The sequence below is a fragment of the Tupaia chinensis genome, unplaced genomic scaffold (genome assembly GCF_000334495.1).
Source record: "Tupaia chinensis unplaced genomic scaffold, TupChi_1.0 Scaffold000622_1, whole genome shotgun sequence".
NCBI lineage: Eukaryota > Metazoa > Chordata > Mammalia > Scandentia > Tupaiidae > Tupaia > Tupaia belangeri.
The window spans coordinates 9,135,951-9,154,069 of NW_006160142.1; positions in this window are offsets into that span (position 1 = coordinate 9,135,951).

An 18,119-nucleotide genomic window follows, 5' to 3' on the forward strand; every position below is an offset into this window, starting at 1 on the left:
TATGCTGTCAGTCTTGTGCTCCTTGTGACGAGGCAAGTCCTGTGCATAATGTTGGCCCAGGACACACCACAACTTCTTATGGAAAAGTAAGTAGTCTGCCAAAACAGCACATTTTGGACACCCACTTTGTACAATGGTTTTTGCTGGTAAATGGTCATGTTGTTTTGTTTTGTTTTGTTTGTTTGTTTTCTTTTGCAGAGGTCTTCGGTATAGGGCGTGAGCCCTTGCCAGAAAGACAGAGAGAGACAGAAAGACATAAAACAAGAAATCAGCCCTGAGGGGGAATGGCCATGCCGCAATCCTCTCTCTTCCATTCTCTTCTCGAGATCTTGGGCATGCACACACACGTGCCTGGTGTGAGTTTAAGACATCGGGTTCAGGATTCAAACTGCAGTCGACTGCATGGGAGTCCAGCTACATAGCCATTATGCCAACTGCTGGTCCCATAAATGAGGTTTTGACTCTCATTTGATTATACATAGTTTTCCCACTATAGAGTTGAATGAGGGACATGTCATAGCTTTGTGACTAAGTTATAACCCAGAAGGTCCACATGAAATCGTGTAGCACACATATTAAGGGCAAAAATTGTAGAAACAGAATATCTTAATTTGTGTAATAATTTATGCTTTCACTATATAATACTAGAAGAGTTATTTTACCTGTCTGTGCCTTTGTCCACTCATCTATGAAATGGGGATAATAATAATTTGTATCTTATAGCTTACTTTGAAGGCGATATGTGCTAAAATTTAATTATATATGAAACATAATGAATCTTTAGAAATATCAGGTATTATAACTTAATTGAATCAAATTATGTCCCCATATAGTTGGGGGCACAGGGATATATGAAATTACCTCATGGTCCACATATTGACATTTCTGAGAAGACTGTTACTTCTCATGCATCGCCCACATTTTCCTGTGGTTTCTACCAAGTACTTTGGAAACACACTGCATTTCACCAGGAGTACTGCTATTGCAATTCCAATCCCTGGATCCTCATACTCTCTTTAGAATTCCAACAGAAATCAGTCTTCTGAAAAAATTATCCACAAATAGTATAAGTTTCAAGAAAAAGAACTAAAACTCAATATCAATGACAATTTAGGATATATAAAATATTTTAAAACTATGGAAAATTGGAACCAGCAGTTGACATAATGGTTATGTCTCTGGACTCCCATGTAGTCAACCATGGTTCATGTCCTGGACCAGTGGCTTAAATTCATGCCAGGCGTGTGTGTGTGTGTGCCCAAGATCCCAAAAAGAGAAGGGAGGAGAAGGGATTGCAGCATGGCCATCCCCCCTGGGTGATGACTTCTCGCTCTCTCTGTCTCTGTCCTTCTGGCAAGCACACACTCCCTATAGCAAAAACCTCTCATTAGAAATAATACGTACATCTAGCAATGTCAATGGCTAATTGATTTCTATCTGCTGGCTATAATTAGAAATAAAACTCAAAAAGACATAATTTAAATAGCATTGAAATATCAAGAGCCTAGGTATAAATTTACTGAAAAAAACATGCAAAACTTATACTAACATTTCAGTAGAAATTAAAGATATTCTAAGTAAATAGACATACATGTTTATGAACTGGAAAACTCACTGTTATTCAGATGTCAGTTCTTCCTATTGATGCACAGAAATCATTCTGTGCATGTCCTTGCCAAGGGATAGTTCCATATCACTGTCACTTGGACATGTTTCATTTTTCCAGCTTGCACCTGAGTTTTTCACCATTGCCCTGATACCAACATGCAGCAAGGGTTCCTTAGATTCCCCCTCCATCTTCCCAGCAAAGGACCAGTGCTCTGAATACAGAACTTATCTCTTCATATAAGAAGAGGTAAGTTATGATGATACACTAATATGTGACAATTCAAAGAGATTTTTAACTATTAATTCACAGCCTAATGACCCAAATCTGTAAAACTTAGATTCTCATAAAACTGAACTATCTGTGAACAGCTCTGTCCATAACACATGGATGTTCAGAAATGCAATCCAAATGGGTCTAGATTTGGAAATCCAGGGAAATTCTAGGAGAATCTTTTTTTTAAAAAAAAATATTTTATTTAACTTTATTTGCTTGTTTATTTAAATTTGACCAGAGAGGGAGAGAGAGAGAAAGAAAAAAAAAAGTGAAAAAGCAAGCTGCGAGGTCTGGGACTCAAAATGTGGTCGGCCATGTGGGAGTCTAGTGCCCTTACCACCATGCCACCTGCCAGTCCTAGAATCTAGGAGAATATTATAATTAAATATCTGGATAAGAGTTTATGATTTATTCCTTCTTAAACCATGTTCCAGCCAACCCCCAAAAGAAAACAACAAATATAACTCCTGACTTTCAATAAGCCCTTCACAGTTGGTTTTCTCTGCTCCCTTTTACATTTGCTGTAATGTTCCTGGTGCTGACTTGGCCATGTCTTTCAGCAAGTTGTTTGTCTGCTTCCAAGTCTCCTTTCTGGTTTTGTTTTTCCCACAGCTCCTTTTCTAGCAGTGGCATTGCCTATCATCTTGAGTGAGAAATTCTCTTTGTGTGGCTGTCCAATCTCTTAAAACATAAAATCTTGATATGTGGAGTTAGGGTCTGCATTTTTGTGCCCCTCCCTCAATTCACATGCTAAAATATAATCACTAATATGATGACATTAAGAGTTGGAGTCTTTGGGAGATGAGTAAATCATGAGCATGGAGCCCTCATGCATAAATTAGTACCATTAGAGAAGACACTCCAGAGAACCGCCTTGTCTCTTCTACCATATGCATACATATAAGAATGAGAAAGTGGGCCCTCACAAGGAGTCAGTCTTGTGGGTGCCTTTCTCATAGACTTGTCAGCCTCCACAGCAGTGAGAAATAAGTTTCTGTTGTTATAAGCCTCCCAGCTTATGGTATTTTGTTACAGCAGCCAGAATGGACTAAGACAAATGGAAACTGAGACATAACCTCAAATGAATACAGAAGATTGAGAGAGAAAAAAAAAAAAAAAGAAATGAAATGACCTAAGAATTCATTTCAGAAAGTTAAATCCCCATCTTATGGAAAGCCAGAAAAAAAAATGATCAACTATAACAACAGGGTCTGAAACTATGTTCAGATCAAGAAAAAGCAGTGATAGTTAATCATACTGCTGGGAAGCAGGGATAAACAGTTGACAAAAAGAAAGCAAAACTATTATACCCTTTTCTTCAAGGAGAATAATCTCTGAACTGTAAAGGAGAGAACAAACACGCTTATGAGGAAATTGAAACTTAGGAAAGGTGAGGAAGTAGCCTTACGTGAATTGCTGTCTGTAGCCCAATTTGAATTACAGCCTAAACATAGAGACCACTTCTAGTTGTGATTGTTCAAATATTGTCAGTGATGTTTAAGAATTTGGGAAATGTCAGGGCTCCTACAAGATTGCATTCTAAAGAGAAATAAAGAAGTGATTTTGCAAACTACAGATTAGATAGCTAAATGCCATAACTTGTTGGATTTCTATAATCATAACAGTTAAAAAGAGGATGAAAACATATTGTTTGAGTGATGTGTCATGTACCAAAATGTTCTAGTATATACATTAGCACATATCATCATAATATCCCTTCATATAAGACAGGTATAACTATTCTCAAGTTTTGCTTTTCTCTATTTGCATACAAGACTTGATTAGTCTTGTACTTTGCACAAGATTACACGATACTGTCTGCCAGGACTGTTTTCTTCACAACTCTCTAGCCCTCTTTAAGTTCCATTTTGATATTGAAATGCTGGTAGAATCATCTGCTGTTCAACAGTCTAAAAAGAATTGATTAAAAACTAGGTTAATTGTAGAGAAAGTTGTTCCCAATTGACAGCACACAATTGTTTACTACACTGTATGCAACAGACATATATTAAAAGACAAATGTGTGTGACATATAACCAAAAACTCAGTATCTTTTGCAAATGAAAAATAAAATGAAAATAATCCAAACAGAAAATTGGGCAACTGGCAAGTTAGAACATGAAAAATTATTACTGACATGTAAATGCAAATTAAAATAAAATTATTACATGAACAACAATTAGAAAGATTCACAATTTGCCTTGCTAGCAAGAGTTTAAGGAAATAAAAAGTCTTTTATACTGGAGGTGGTTGTGTGAAATAGCTCGTGCTTTCCAATCTGGAAATATATCCTGAAATTTAAATTTGAATTTAATTTGATCCACTTTTGAAACTATTCCACTTCTGAAACTTTATCAGAAGGTAGGAACAGTGCAATTGCACACACACACACAAAAATTTAAATTTTAAAAAATCCCAGAATTCATGTGCCATGCTGCTTATAATGGAGAAATTTTTAGAAATAGCTTAAATGTCAGTGAATAATGAATAGATTAAATAAATTACAGTACATTCATACAGTGTAATAAAATGTATATGTTTGAAAGGACAAAGAATGTTTACATTTTAAAATGGAAGTAAGTATATCATATGTATGTTAGATATAAAGCAGAAGTATATAATATGATACCATTTCTATATAAAAGTCTGTGCTATAGTTTTAGAAAGGTAAAAAATAAACTGTTAATGATGGTTATCTGTGGGAATATAGTTTCTGGGAAATTTTTGTTTCACTGAAGTCTCTTTTTTTTTTTTTTTTACCATAATGTTTGCATTAAGTGACATTAAGTTAGTTCCAAGTGACATCTTGAAACCAAGAGTAATGTAGTTGTATTACAGGATTTCAAGAGCCTGTACTTGACTCATTTCCTATATAATACTTTTAACTACAACTTAATATAGTCACAAAAAAGTCCTTATCCCTTTTCGTTGGCCCAAAACCAAAGGGTCCAATTTGCAGATAAGAAGATTAAATTGTAATGATTATTTCAAATTTGATGATGAGAATTTTTAAAAAGACAATAATTGTCTTCATTTTAGAAATGATTAAAGGCAGAAGCTAGAAGGGGGATTGCGCCATTATCATGTTTAAAAAAACCTCAATGTTTTATAATGAATACTAAATGTGAGCAAATATGACTTATAAATTTAATAGCTTGACAAATCTTTAGATTACATTGAAGAAAAAATAATTTTGTGATATTGACCCTAAATGGTTAGCTGTTTGAATATGTAAACACTTAATGCCTTAGCTTGCTGTTCCTCAGAGTCGAAGCCTAGATGTAATCTGGTTTTACTTTGAATAATCACATATGTATCAGTAACTTAGCCATGATACCTAGCCCACTGAGGACTTAACACTGAGCACTATGATTAAATGTTTTCCATAGAACATTTTGATTAAATGTTCTTCCTAGCCCACGTAGACCAGAATTTTAACAGATAAACACATATGTTTTGAGTGTTTCTCCAGAACAAGCAAGGAACAGAAAGAAACCAGATGATGGGAAACTTATTGCCATCAGCTAGAACATACTCCATAAAAATTAAGATTTGATATTTTAATAGAAGTCATGTGCCTGCCCCCTGACCTTTTATTTCTCTATCCTCAGGTAGCCACATCCCTTAAAAACCAAAGACCCTGATCAATTTGGAAGACAAATTTGAAAGGAATACACTCTCCAGTCTCCTGGAAGATGTCATCCAAATAAAGTCTTCTCTGGAAACTCGTTGTTTCAGAAGACTGGCTTTTCTAGAACCAGCCCCAACACTTTGGTAACTTTTTGCTTTAGGGAGGTAGGCCACATATAAAAATATGCACTGCCAAACCTACATAAAAACACCGTGAACATAAAGCCTTGATTTTCCCCTTGTGTCCCTCAATCAAAATTGAGCACAGTGCAGACACACACACACAAAAGCACAGAGAATCTGTGAAATGAATACATCAGGAGCAGCACACTACTGTTTTGTCAATGAAAAACCACATTTGAAGAGAAAATTTCACCAATTAAAATAAGACAAGTCTATAAAAAATATAGTAACCATATTTTATGAAAGATGCGTAAAGGAATCAGACAGCCTTTATTTTTCATCTAGAAAAGCAAAGAGAGATGTACTGTAATAGTTATGAAAAAGTGTTCGATACAAAAAGATTAGACTAATTCTATATATCAGTAGAGGGCAGAATTCTGGCAGGGACTTTGGATTTATAAAGACATATACCTCATATGAATACAATTTAATATTTTATAAAGTGTATTGTTGTCTAAAACTAAATACTAAGCCCTCTATCACTGGCTGTACTCAAACATTTAGGGCACCCATGCATGATGAGGAAGTGTGGGTGATTGTTAAATCAATCCTTCTCAGTCTACCTATTGATAAACATTGCACTGTGTGTTTTTATCTAAGTTGAAATAATGCTAAGCTATCAGAAATTGACTTCAAAGCAATACATTTATATTTTAGGTCCTGTTTCTCCTTCTAGCAAAACTATCATAAAAGCTTTCTAACATTTTACTTCTAATAAAAATTGATGTCACCAGGAGAGACGCCTTTACCTTTTATAAAATTCCACGGGCTTATTGTTGTACATGTGTTTGCATGCATACTTACACACAAACACACTCTCTCTCGCTCTCTCTCACACACACAGAGCAATAGAAGTTCTTTATTGAGTTGTATTTACAACTTTACTTAAATTCATTTTAGAACCAAATCATCAAGATATGCTAGCTCTGTTATTAGAACCTATTCATTAATCAGAGAATTTAGTTATACATTAGCTTCACCATTTGAACAAAAAAAATAAAAAATAAAAAGATTAAAAAGAAAAGTCTAGTAAATCAATTCTACTCTAGATTGAGCCCATCATTTTGAGTAACAGTGACTAGAGAAAATTTGGGTTTATGTCTTGTCTGGGGAACCTCAATAACTCACAAATACAACACATTTAGGGTACTTGAAGCCTCTCAAATAAGACATATGAAACCGAACTGAGGATTTTAGTGATAATTTTGTAAATATTTCAAATTTTTACTTTTTTTTTAAGATTTTTTTCCCCCTCAGAGCACGTGCACTCGTGAGACAAACAGAGAGAGAGAGAAAGAAAGTGAGAAATCACCCCCCAGGGGGGATGGCCACACTGCAATCCCTTCTCCTCCATTCTCCTCTCAGGATCTTGGGCATGCACACACGCCCAGCTTGTTTAAGCCACCATGTCTGGGACTCGAACCGCGGTCAACTACGTGGGAGTCCAGTAACATAGCCATTACACTAACTGCTGGTCCCTTACTTTTAAGAAAATTGATTCACCTCTATGCTGTGTGATATTTGCCCCTATATGAATATATAGAAGGGAGGCTTCAAAAAGTTCATGGAAGAACAGGATTGAAGTACAATGTTTGTTAAAGCCACCATGTCTGGGACTCGAACCGCGGTCAACTACGTGGGAGTCCAGTAACATAGCCATTACACTAACTGCTGGTCCCTTACTTTTAAGAAAATTGATTCACCTCTATGCTGTGTGATATTTGCCCCTATATGAATATATAGAAGGGAGGCTTCAAAAAGTTCATGGAAGAACAGGATTGAAGTACAATGTTATTTAAGGACAAAATTTTTTAAAAATCTATGCATTTGTCGGGACCAGCAGTTAGCGTAATGGCTATGTTGCTGGACTCCCATCTAGTCGACCACGGTTCAAATCCCAGACCCGGCGGCTTAAACTCACGCCGGGCGCGTGTGCGTGCGTGCCGAAGATCCCGAGAGGAGAACGGAGGAGAAGGGATTGTGGCATGGCCATCCCCCCTGGGGGGTGATTCCTCGCTTTCTATCTCTCTGTCTCTCTCTGTCTTTCTGGCGAGCACATGCACCCTATAGCGAAAACCTCTCCAAAAAAAATCTATGCATTTGTTATAATATACATTTTCTATGAACTTTTGGAAGACCCCCCCCTCATACACACACTCAGACCCACACATACACACACACACACACACACACACACACACACACACATACTATAGCTACATACTTAACAGATGTTTTCTCAGAAGGAGGCCTTAGAAGAAATGACATTTAAGCAAAAATAGAATAAAACATAATAAGAGATACTAAGTTGCTATCAGTTCAGTTTATCCTCAGGTTGTATTTTAATGGATTTTAATGCCACTACGAATTATTTTTATATGCATGCCAATTTGTTTTACTTAAATAGCGTTTGACTTCTCTTCATCCTGTTTAAATCACCCAATTTAAATTTATGAAAATGTCTTGATATAAAATCTGGGTGTCAGGAGTGTCCGGATTCTAGTCCTGGTTGTTACCCTGCTACTCAGGAAGGCTGTGACCTTGAGCAGAACACATGCCCCTCTGCCACTCAACCCCTCAGCAATAAAACAAGGCCTTTGGACAAGAGGATCACTAAGGCCTTTCTAGCACATTCTCCATTTGTGCCTGTTTAAACAAGACATAATTTAAGACTTGACTGAAACCTAGGGCAATAGTATGTACTAAGGACATGAAAAACATTTGAAATTCTCTTCTGTGAGATTGGATCTCTTAGGTAGACGTCCTCAGAAACGAACTCTGAGTCAAGGATTCATGTGAAAGAGATTAGTTAGAACAAAACAGTAGACTAGTGAGAAGTGGGATGAGGAAAGGATGCATTGAAGCTGAGAAAGGACAAAACTTAGCAAGTCCTTCAGAGTGGTGTAATTCTGACCTAATTGTACATGAGAGTATTGGTGGCAGAGTAAATTGTGGTCTTAATAAGAGACAAGGGAGATGGGATATTTGTATTTCCTTTCCCTAAACTCATCAGACCTTGGTTAAGGGCTTGGACCTCAGGGATCTTTAAATCTCTAGGCATTCAGGCCAGAAGCACCTCTACTCACCCAAGAACAGCTTTAACAAAGACATTCAGAAGCTGGGTACTGGGGGAAAAAACACACTCCGAGAACTAAAGTACATTGAAAGAGTAAAAGGGATCTATATGTATGTGCATACCCAAAATAACAAAAGGAAAAGGGAGGAGAAGGGATTGCAGCATGGCCATCCCTCCTGAGGAGGGTGATTTCTCACTTTCTGTCTTTTTCTCTAGCAAGTACACTAAGCCTATCACAAATTTCTTTAAAAAAAATAATAAGGAAAAAATATAATTGTGGGATTCTGTCATCAAAAGACAAGATTCCTTAACTATATTGAGAATATCAAGGAAGACAATAGAAATAGGTGAATCATGTACTAAATCTTAGACATAAGAAAGTATATGATTCCTCAGAGGAATTTAAAGTTTATGATCCCAATTGAAATACAGAATTGAAAGAAGGATGCATAAAATATAGTAAATAAGAATGGCCTACTTCAAGGAGCCATACATAACACACCAAGGGCGTTAATGTTGACTTGACAGTTTTAGTTAATCTAGTCGATAATGTTTTGCATTACAAAAGCATGGCTACATTTACATACTGGAAAAAATCATGTTGGCAAAAATCTTAAAACTGATTTTATAAGGAAAACCACATAAGAGATTATTAGAGTACTCTGGTAAGAGACGATAAATACTAAAAGAAAGTAATATTAATAGTAGCGGCCATAACAGAAAAAATATTGGAAGTTAAAGAATTTAAAGCAAGTTGTTAGAGGCTGGGGCCAATGTTTAGTAGCTCACAAACTGTAAAGATTTTTTTTTCTTTTTTTTTTTTGGAGAGGTTTTTTTTTGTTGTTGTTTGTTTGTTTGTTTGTTTTTTGTTACAGGGCACGTGTGCTCACCAGAAAGTCAGAGAGAGACAGAGAGACAGAAAGCGAGAAATCACCCCCTATGGGGAATGGCCATGCCACAATCCCTTCTCCTCCATTCTCCTCTCGGGATCTTGGGCACACAGGCACACGTGCCTGGCGTGAGTTTAAGCCACCGGGTCCAGGACTCAAACTGCAGTTGACTACATGGAAGTCCAGCGACATGGCCATTACACTAACTGCTGGTCCCAAACTGAAAAGAAATTTTAAGACTGAAAAACAAAGGGAGTAACTCCCAGGAGCACTTACTAGAAATTAATTTAAAGGTAACTAAAAACTGGAGTTAATTTAAAGGTAACTGTAGGCTGGAAGTACAGTAACCCAGAAATTGCTCTCTGTGGTGCCTTGACATGAGACAGACATGTTTTAAAATAATTATTTATATAATTTAATTTATCATTATTATGTTTTCTCATTTGTCACAGCACACACATGGTCACAAGAGAGAGAGAAAGTGAGAAAGCAAGCTGCTAGGTCTGGGACTCGAAACATGGTCAGCCATGTGGGAATCCAGCACCATGTTTAAAAACGAAAGCAATGGATATATATCTGGTTTGGAGATTTGATTTCTCCCAGGCTTCCAAAAATCATCTATTTATTCCTAACAAAGGCCAACTGTATCAGTGAGGGAATTATGTCTTTATCTTAAGCAGAAAAATTATTGCTTAGGGTTGGCAAAGGCCTTGGCATGGGTGAGGAAAGGTGGAGAGCTCCAAGATAGAATCAGTCTTCACAAAATGGAATTAGTCTGTTATACGCCAAAGTGAAATTAATACTAATCAGTTCCTAACTATAACTGCAAGAAAGTTGATGACCAGAGGAAGCACAGCAATAAAATATGATGCTCTGCAAGGGTAACCACATGGAAAGGTCCTGGATTGATGTCCAGAGACTTCCCTGAGTATGCTGGGTACACATATGCCTATGACCTAGGGCTAGCTAGATCTGTGGGAACATCACAGATGTGATGTTATTTCTCTGTCTCTCTCTTGTTTACTCATAAAATAAATGACTAAATAAATAAACTTTTAAAAATAGGGTGCCGTCAAGTTGTGTGGTGGTTGTGACGCTGGACTCCCACATAGCCCACTGAGGTTCAAGTCTTGGACCTGGTGGCTTGCTTTCTCACTTTCCCTTTCTCTCTCTCTTTGTCTCCCTCTGGTCAAATTAAAAACAAAAATAAATAATAATAACAAATAAAGGTAAATATTAAAAAAAAAAAAGAAAACACAAGTAAAGGGAAGATGTGGACCAAAATGCAAGGTAAAACCTAAAGAATCAAATGACTAAAACCTGGGTTTTGTTTTGTTTTGAGAAAAAATGTAAGAAGAAGATCAGGAAGGATATCATAATGTGTTTGTTTTGGAAATGATCTGTATACTATCCAGATGAAGAAGAACAACAGTAAAATATTAGACATATAGATTAGAAAATCAACATAGAGACCTTAGCATAATATGTCAAGACTTACACATGATAATTTAAGTCAATGGATAAATGAGATAACCAACAAATGCCTGAGAAGAATAGTTACTTTTCTTAAAAAAACATTTGTTGCAGTGTTCATATTTATGAACAAATTTTCTTCTTATTGTTAAAGGAAGTTTAAGCCAATCCAACACTCACATTCTTACAGAATCAAAATCCATTCTTAATCGGACAGTTTGGGAAAGACAACATGTTTCTGGAAGCATTTTCCAATGGGAATGAGCTAAGAAGATTCAAATTTAAACTGAGGGAGCCAGTCCCAAATCTAAACTAAACATATTACAGGTCCACTGCATTCAATTTTCCATAGGTAGTTCTTTGGAGCTCTTATTTGAATCATATACATTTTCCGAAATATTTTAATTTATAAACTTCAATGAAACTAATTCTATGACCTTGCAGTTTCAAAAGAGAGATATACACTTTATTGTTATCTCAATATGAGCTAAGACTTAGATGAAGCAGCCAAATCAATCATTACAGCCTCACAGTTAAAGAAAGCTACTTTAAAGAAATAATAGTAAAACAAACAAACAAAAAAAGTTGTCTTAAAATGGAATAACCAGTCTTGAGAAGTTGTGAGCTTTCTGTCACTGAAAGCATTTGAATGGCAGGCAGATATCCACTAACCAGAAGTGTTTTAGAGGGTCTCATGTATTATTTAAAGAATTGTTTAAAATATGCTCTCCACTTTCAATACTCTGGGGTGATAATTCTAGAAAAGTGATGAATGAAAAATACTAACAGGTTATTTGAAATCATCTATAAATATTTTTTTCCAACAAAGTGGCACACCATCTAGGGTTCTTGACCACAAGCAATGGCTAAACTTCTAGATAATATTTTTTTTTAAAAATCATCTGATACCTAATAGATTATAATATGGAGAAAGAAGTTTAGCATCATGGGTAAGAATTTAAGAAGTCTAGGCAATGATAACCTCAACCAAGTTGAGACTGAAGGACAAATATGATGAGAATATTGTTTCTGATACAACAAAACACCACAGCTACCTATGCTGCTGAACACAACTGTCACTGAATAGTTAAAACCAGCACTACATGCCAATCTTGTTACTGATGCTCATTTTGCAGAATGCTGTGAACCTCTTGCAAATAAATTTGTCCCTTCTTTTCAACACTCTACCTATAGTTTTAAGTGTTGAATAGAATATCAATCTGGCAAAGCCAGGGTCAGGGACCTAGGTCCTAACTATTAAAATAGGAGGAGAAAAAAAAAAAAAAAAAAAAAAAAAAAAAAAAAAAAAAAAAAAAAAAAAAAAAAAAGGCTCCCTCAGCTTCACAGTGAGGATTAAGGTCTTGTTTCCCATCAAGATATGATGAGGCATTCTTCCAAAATGGGAAAGATATTAACATTCCGATAAATCAAAATAAAGAAAAATGCTTACTTCAGTGCTTTTCTTAGATATTTTAATGTTCAGTATTTTCTGTCTCTCTAATGTTGACAAGTCTTTCATCCAGGGATAGGAGAAAAAGATTTTGTAATTTGTGAATATTTTGCTTTACTAAAACTCATTTTTCTCCATCTCCTGGAATAATTTTCTAGAGCACTACTGTAGGGTCTTAGTAGAATACACCAGGTAGTGACTACTCATAGTGGCCTATTCTGTACATTTAATTTCTCTGAATAGAACAAAGTAATCAACTTTCCCAGGTCATATTTCCCCATTACAGATTTCCTGGGAAATGCCAGGATTACTTATGACCTGTTGTTAATGATATGATGCACCTATTCTGCTAAATGTTAACTGTGGTACGGAAATGTGATGGCATCTTCATTGGAGTTCACAAATCAAAATAATTATACCCACTCTGCACATTTCACATGCTTTCACTTAAATAGGATCAAGTATTATATAATAAGAACCTTTGTATAAAGCTACATCCTCAAGAGACCCCTATCTTTCAAACTGGATGAGCTCAGATTCTTGCAGAGAAAGTCTATATATGTGTGAAAGTCCCTATTTATCATACAAGCTCTACATGGCTCCTCCTCTTCCCATGATCCCAGAGTGACATATAGACAACAGAGACCAGTAGACTTGCCTGATTCTTAGAAGTCTTATTTTTAAAAAGCCTTTATCTATCATTATATAACAATAATAACAATAATAGTGCTATACCTAAATCATATAGAGCTATACATATGGAAAATTATGATCAGCTTTTTAAAAAATGTATCCTGTTTTCAAAGGCACAATAAAGTTGCATCTTATAGACTACAGGCAATAAAGGTAACAATAAATCATATTTAACACACACCAAAAAAAATGCCTTTATCCCATGAGAGGAGCAGAATATTATCACAAAAGGTTAGAGGAGCAAATTTTCCATAATTTAGAGGTGGTGACTCTTATTAAGTTGTTAGGAATGTCATGATGTATTTTTCTATGCAAAAAATGCCTCATGACATTTCCAACAACCTAATAAAAAGGTAATGTTGATTTCTCACCTTTTGAATGTGGGTTGTCTTTGTGACTTGCTCTGGTTAACAGAATGTTGCAGAGACCCTGGTGTGACTGACCAAACTTCCCAGCTTAACTTACTGATTCACAATTGAATGTTTATTATTACAAATGTCACAAAGGTTTATTTGTTTGTTTTGATGGAGATTTTTGCTATAGGGTGTGTGCGTTCGCTGGAGAGACAGAGAAGCAGAAAGTGAGAAATCATCTCCCAAGGGGGGTGGCCATGCCACAGTCCCTTCTCCTCCATTCTCCTTTTGGAATTTTGGGCATGCATGCACATGTGCTTGGTGTGAGTCTCAAGTCGCCAGGTCTGGGACTTAAACGACAGTCAGCTATGTGAGAATTCAACGATGTAACCATTATACCATCTGCTGGTCCCAATGCCACAAAGATCTTGACTGATCATTATGTAATAATATTGTGTGAATATATGCCCTCCTCTACCATTTTCTCTTAATATTTATTATCATCTTTTTAATTTTTTTTTTATTTCTTCCATGAGCAAGAGAGACAGACAAATAGAGAGTCAGAGGAACAGCATGCCCAATAAAGCCTCTATACCATGACCTACCTCCAGCCTTCAGCCAGCCTGGGATCATGAGCATGCCCCATGTTCTCAGGGAGGTCTCCAGACTTGAACTATGAATCTCCTCATGGGGGATCATGTAGCACTGCGTTGTACCACTGCACCACAGTTTGGCCCCAAGATTTATTCTTCATACTTCTTCTGTCAGTAATTCATTTCTTTTTAATTCCTGATAGTATTCTATTTGGTGGATATACCACAGTTTGTTAGTTTATTTGCCATTCACAAAGCAAAGAATTGTTAGACTTTTGAGTAAAATTATTATCCTAATAAAAACCGTTTTGGGGGCTGGTCCTGTATCTGGTGGTTAAGGGAAGCTGGGTCCCACATGCCTGTGTGCAGTTTGCATCTTGGCCCAGGTACTTATTATCTTCTAATCTTCTACATAATCTTCTTCTTCTATAAATCAGGCATCTAAATGGGGCAAAGAAGGCAACTTATTAAATGTTTATATTTATTAGAAGTAACTTAATGTTCATTTAATTAACTGAATTCAACTAGAGAAAATGTTTGAGAGAGTTGATTCTATTAGATATTTAAATGAAAATTAAGTCATAGATTTGGTGCCCATTACAATCATCACATTATTCATAAACTACTCTGTAGAAGAGGCAGAAGCAGAAACAAGCATTAAGCATTGCAAAATCAGGATTGAATTAATAACATCATCTTATACCTTGATTATCTTCTTAGCATTGAATTGGTCTCTTTATTCAACTGATCCTATTTCAGATGTCTCAGATATGAAGATCATCCCTGGATAGTTCATCATAATGATATTTAGCAGATCCTTCAGTGTTGGCAATAATAACCTCCAGCTCAAGCCATCAAACCAGCTCTATCAGTCCAGCCCCTAAGATCTCTATTTTGCAACCTACATTTACTATAAATATTTAATAAATGATACATTTTTAATATTGATTTAACTCTCAAATAATCATCAATTAATTAAAATCAATACCAACTCACACTTACTTAACTGGGATCCCTTCCTACTTTTCTCTCTTATTCACATGAAACATTGTCATTGCCTATGTTTGTTTTATTTTCAACAGCCTAGTAGACACTGTATATAACATAAAATAGTAGACATTAAACGAAATATGAGCAACAGCATTTATTTTCCATACTTCATTAATAGCTTAAGAATAATTCATGCATGTTATTAGAATGTGAACCCAAGATAATTAACAAAAATATTCCAAAGTTACAATATTGTCTATTGCATTTGTAGCCAATCGTCATCTGCAAATAATCACACACAAAGGAAGAATAAATCGCAATAAATCTAAGTAGACAGGTACAAGTAAATTGAACTATGAAAATAGCATCTCTTGTGCTTAAATGTCTTCCACAAATCCCAGGGAGAGATGCTTGGATTTAACCTAATGGAGTTTGTCACTTCCTTACAGTTTAAGGTGTATTCACTGCAATTACCTATGACTCTACTTATCCCAGCTAAATAAGTTAATTTATGAAGTTATTAAAATATATATATCATAGAAATTAGAAATCACTTGGCAATGTTAGTTCTATACTTAACTGTTTTCTGGTTACCATTTTCAATTGATTCTGGCAAGGTGAGAATGAAATTATGACACAGTTTAAATTTTGAAATAGATGACCCAGAAATGGTCTCCTGTCACTCTCCTCTTGTGATTTGTTTTTGTTTTGTTTTCTGATTGCTGTTTTTTTCTCCACTTTAGCAGTGTTAGGGGCTGAACTGTGCCCTCCTTCCCAAATTTCATATGCTGGAACCTTAACCCCAGGACCTCAGAATGAGACTGTATTTAGAAATAGGATCTTTAGAGAGGTAATTGAGTTCAAATGAAGTTATGGATGAGCCCTAATCAAATATGATTGATGTTCTTAGAAGAGGAGACAGGGCACATATATAGAGGAAAGACCATGTAAACACACAAGGAGAAGACAGTTATGTACAAGCCAAGGAGAGGGGCTCCAGAGAAACAAACAAACAAAACAACAACAAACTAACCTTGATTTCAGACTTCTAGGTTCCAGAATTGTGAGACAATAGATATCTGTTGTTTAATCCACATAATCTGTGGTACTTGATTATGACAGCTCCAGGAAACTGATAAAAGGAATTGCAAATTTTTTGTGTGATAGTCCTTGAAAATCTTAGGACAAATTTTTTGATGTTAAATGAAGTAGATTTGGTTCATATGCAGATACCTGAGTAGCACAAGTTATGCAATACTTTTGAGAAAATCTACCCTACATTATTGGTTCCCCTGAAAAGTCCTAACATGTTTTTCTATGCAAAAATGTGTCATGACTTTTCTGACAACCCAGTAAATCACTGAGAGGGATTTGAGGTTCAGGCAGGAATTCTTCATTCCTCATTCTATAGCCATTCCATCTCTTTTCTTTGCATATGAAATTCTAATTGTTCTCAGTGAAGTAGCACAACTCTCTTTTAGCTAAGGATAAACATGCAAGCCAGTTCTGACAAATAGAATAAATAACTACTAGGTAGATTTTACAGGAAGTCTAATTTTTCATAGTATGCTTGATTGGCAGGTTTATTTTGTTCTTCACTTTTACTTTTAAAAAATTACAGTTCATTTATTAATTTCTTTTATGAATGAAAGAGACAGAGGGAGAGAGAGACAGTACCCTCAACTGGCTCTTGATGCCAAGAACTCCAACCTTGGTAATGCCAAGCATTCCAACCCCCAGCTGTCAGCCAGTGCCAAATCATGGACACACGTGTGCCTACTGTACGTTTTGTTTGATTTATAACTTTGCAGTGTTTAAATATATGGCATATGGATCTTTTTTTTTTTTTTTTTGGAGAGATTTTCACTGTAGGGCGCGTGCGCTCGCCAGACAGACAGAGCGAGACATAGAGACAGAAAGCGAGAAATCACCCCCCAGGGGGGATAGTCACGCTGCAATCCCTTCTCCTCCATTCTCCTCTCGGGATCTTGGGCACGCACGCACACGCGCCCGGCGTGAGTTTTAAGCCACCGGGTCCGGGACACGAACTGCGGTCGACTACGTGGGAGTCCAGCAACATAGCCATTATGCTAACTGCTGGTTCCCAATATATGGCATATGGATCTTAAGAAATCTTTGTTCCAGGACCTGGAAATATTAAGAGCAGACCAATACACAGGTAAATGTAGGCATGCCTTGGTACTACATTTGTAAAATACAATTATGGTGGGGCCTGCAGATGGCTTAGTGGTTATGTCACTGAACTCCCACATGGCTAATGGCGGTTCAAATCCCAGGCCTGGAAGCTTGAAACTCATGCCAGATGCATGTGTGTGTGTGCTCTAGATCCCAGTAGGAGAACGGAGGAGAAGAAATAGCAGAGGAGAAATAGCAGCATGACCATCCCCCCTGGGGAGTGATTTCTGTCTGTCTCTGTCTTTCTCTCCAGTGAGTATATGTTCCCTAAGGCAAAAAACTCTTAAAAAATTAAGTTTTTCAGAGAAAGAAGGTGAAAATGCTCAGACTACTATAAACTTACTGCTAAAATTGTACTAATAAGCTAAATCTGGAGAAAGATTTTACATGATTGGCTAATAAAGATAGGAGGAAGAAGAAGAGATTAAATCTTCAAATAAACTAAAACTCAATTTGGCATTTAACCAAGTGCATCAAATTTCCACAAAGATTGAATTGTGCATGTACTATGTAGGGCAACCAGAAACTATGGTGGGGAAAAAAAATTTGCACTGAAACTAATAGTGAACAGAAGCAGTTCAAACAACACAATTTAAACAATACCAAAGACAATGTTCGGGAGAAGTTTGGCACAGTTTGAGAGATCAAGGCAAAAATAAAATCAGAATATGGCCTTGATTTATAAAGAAGAAACTATATATGGAGTCTGC